This window comes from Octopus bimaculoides, chromosome 17, assembly GCF_001194135.2.
Source record: "Octopus bimaculoides isolate UCB-OBI-ISO-001 chromosome 17, ASM119413v2, whole genome shotgun sequence".
NCBI lineage: Eukaryota > Metazoa > Mollusca > Cephalopoda > Octopoda > Octopodidae > Octopus > Octopus bimaculoides.
In genome coordinates, this window is record NC_068997.1 from 1,677,241 (window position 1) to 1,681,185 (window position 3,945).

The window sequence follows — 3,945 nt, forward strand, 5'->3', positions numbered from 1 at the left end:
TATATATATATATATATATATATATATGTATGTATGTATGTACATAAATATGAATATGATTTGTATACATCATAGTGATGTATTAAATGTAAGACTCCAATTGTACATGATACGCATCATGTGCCTTTAAATACGCCATAGTATACATTAGAATCGAAGGCTTAAAAGTAAGTTGAAGCAAAACTCTTCTTCGATTTAACATATCCACAGACTTTAAAAATTAGTTGTAAGCGTGCGAGTTATTGTTTAAGAGAAATTTGCACATGACAGTTTTTGGCACGAAACACGAGAATTAACTGAGAAATTATTGCCAAAACATTAACAATATTGACAATACGTCATAGCTAGTGCGCAGGATATTGCAACAAGCGCCGCCATTCGTTCATAAAATGTCCACTGGGATTATATGCGAATTATTTGTCCGACATTTACTAATGATGAGAACAGTAAACCGTTAAGCGTGTATAAGTGTGCGCGTACACGTGTCCGTATGCATGTATGTGTGTATGTGTGCACATGAGCGTACGTGTGTGCACGAAGCTTCAAAATTGCAGCAAGGACCTGGCACATGGCAGATGTCAGAGAGATTTTACTGGGAATTTGTTTTGTCACACACATGTCGACTACACTTGAAGCTGTTATGTAGAACCTTGAAGGAAGGGAGGGGAAGAGAGAGAGAGAGAGAGAGAGAGAGAGAGAGAGAGAGAGAGAGAGAGAGAGAGAGAGAGAGAGAGAGAGAAGGAGGTTGAAGAGGTAGGAGAGATTGAGCGGGAAAGACAGAGGGAAGAAAGAAAAAGAGACAGACAGTAAGAGGATTTGAATATTACGTGTGAAAGATATCATGAAGTAATTCAGGCAAATCAAATAATGTAAATCTGTCCTAAAGGAGTAACAAACAGCTTTATATTCCAGTACACAAATACAGAGGATACATAGAGATAGAGAGTTTCTTTCTTGTATATTATATTCAAGATTGTGTATATCGCTACGTTTTTAAAGTATGTCAAGCTTTGTAGCGTATAGAGTATCGTGGAACATAACACGGCCATTTAGTTGAGATTCTTGTTTTAGAATAAGGATGGATTGTAGCATTAATTTAAAAGGTATAACCTTGCATTCCAACCAAGCAGAACCCTCCTGCGAAATACATCAAAGGTACGCGTATCTATAGAACACCCAGCGACTTAGCACGCAATATTAAGACGATTAGAATATTACCGGCTCATTGAGTTGGTAATTTATTGATAGGGTAATTGAAATTGAATCTCCATCGTTGAAAGTGAGGAAGATCCATTTCAGACCGAATACATTTGCAGACAATATAGAAATATGATAATGGTTAGGAATATAATCGGCCAGAAGGGTATGGAATCATAGAGCGGTGTTTGAGTGTTTTTTTTTATTATCAGCAGTTGAGAGATATATCATAATCTGGCTTATAATATGTTAATTTGTTCAAAGAATGACTTGATCCAAGCAGAGATAACCAAACAAAACATTATTCTGTTCATCGTTCTAGCAAGCGACGTGTAGATTCTACAAGGTAGCACTAGAAGTTAACTCAGCTAGGTAGGCTAGCTTATGAGTTTGGAGCCTTGACCAAGGAACGAAGCAATAGAGGTTACAGGTTGTTAAGTGCTAACCTCTTTAGAAAATGTCTTTTAATATATTCTATACTATTTAGGCGGCTACCTGGCAGAATTGTTAATACGCCGGGTAAAATGCTTAGCGGCATTTCGTCCGTCTGCACATCCGAGTTCAAATTCCGTCGAGAACGACTTTGCATTTCATTTTTCAGGGACGATAAAATAACTACCAGTCGAACGCTGGGGACAATGAAATCGACTAGACCCTTCCTCTGAAGTTGCATAGTGCCAAAATGTGAAATCAGTATATACTATGGTTTCAGTTCTATATATACGAGGCGGCACCGAAAAGTAACCGGAAATGTTTTCTGCGAGCCAGGCCCATTTTAGTTCAGGCGTCCACCGCTAGAAACTACTTGATGGGACCCTTAGGCATCAGTCTGCCGATCAACGTTGTCGACTGAGGTCGGACTGTCACATGGTGCGTTTTTCTTTTGCAGTGCTTCATGTTTGCGATGGCTGAAATGAAGGAACAGCGTGCTTCCGTGATATTCTGTTTTCTGCTGGGGAAATGGCGGTCAAAAGAATGCTCATGCTTCAAACAGCTTACAAGGACGCTGCCATCAGCAAAGAAAAAAAATTACGAGTGGTTTCCACGCTTTAGGAACCACTTGTTGCTTGAAGACCAACCTCGTTCAGTGTCACCGTCAACCTCCAGAACGAAAACATCATAAATGGTTGAATCCACTTTGAACTTTTAAATCCAGACCTAACGATAACAAAGGAGATCTACTGCAAGCAGCTTGAGCGCCTAAGTCAACGCTAGAGGAAAGATGACCAACTTTTGTCTCAAGACGAAAGGTGTTCTTCCACATAGAGCGAGAATGACGATCCAAAGGATGGAGCAGTTTGAATGGAAAACGATGCCCTACCCACCCCATTCGCCGAACATTGCCCCATCTGATTATCATTTATCCCGCAGTTTTCAAAATCATTTGGACGGAGAAAATATAAATTCTGTAGACGAGGTTAGAACGGTAGAGGAGGAGTATTTTTCGTCACGGACAAGTGAATTTTGGAAGAGGGACCTTGCAAGTCTAGCAGATAGATGGAAGAGCATTGTAGAAAATTAAGGAGAGAATATTTTAGATTTAAATAGAACTTTCTTTATCTTAATTTTGAAAAATAAAAGAAGTATAAAAAACCGCATTATTTATGGGACGACCCAATACTGTACCAAATTCTGCTGTTAATTTCGAAATGCAATTGGTCAACACTGGCCTAAACATAACTCAGTTAATCTTAGTGTAAGTTTTTAACTCAAATGTTTTATTTATATAACCATCTATATTCTTTGTGTGTTATATTGCGTAATTTTTGAAAATAAGATTTAATGTGTTTGGTAAGATATAGGAAAAAAGAAACTGTGAGAGATGAAATTTTACCACAGTGGAAGATTTTATCTTAATTCTTTCTGTGACGTTTTCTTTTCCAACAGTTTTCCAATTTTCGTTATTTTTCACATTGTAATAGCAACAAAAAGAAAGAGTCTAAATTCTTAAGCAAAGATGCATTATGTTGTTAAATCAATTTCTTGAATTAGATAGTGATATTCTCGCCACAAATTAACCGGATGCTCTCACACAACACATACACTCTCTGCGTCTCTCAGACATTATATTAATAGAGTTGGATTCAAAGAGTAAAGCAGTACTCACAATAAGCACGCCAATAAGAAATCGGTTATCACTTCACATAGTAATTAAAATACAATGAAATTTAACTTGTCCATGCAGTAAAAAAATCAGAATCAAGATATACAAGCAGTATTTCCATGCGGAGTAAATAATTCACCTCTCATATCTTCTGATTTTATGATTATATACATATACATACATGCTCTCTTTCTCTCTCTCTCTCTCTCTTTCTTTCTGACGCACACAAGTACACACATACAAAGCTTGCAGGCATGTGTGTGTCCCTATGTATATCTATGAAAAATTGTAATGGGATATCTTAACATACTTTTCATGGATAATCAAGAGAATAACTAGGATACAGTAACAAGGACAGCTCACCTGATGGATTAATTCACACGTTCTTTCGACGCGTTTTTATTTCCAAGGCCTGGGATGACCCAAATCTATGATAAAATACACTTGCCATGCTGTGGAATCGAAATTGAGACCTCCGCATTAGTAATCGAACATCTTCACAACGTCACTTGGTCAGCCAGATGAAGTATATAACAGACCTCCTGATGTACTGAATACTTAATTTGTGCTTCTAAGCACTGTTATCACACACACACGTGCGCGCGCACACACATACACACACACACACACACACACACACACAC

At 37.8% G+C, this 3,945-nt stretch overlaps 1 long non-coding RNA gene across 2 annotated transcripts in view; it reads right to left on the minus strand.

Annotated features, from left to right (window-relative positions):
- Positions 1-3,945, minus strand: part of LOC128249660 (uncharacterized) — a 445,267-nt gene that overhangs the window by 272,356 nt on the left and 168,966 nt on the right. The window lies entirely within an intron of this gene.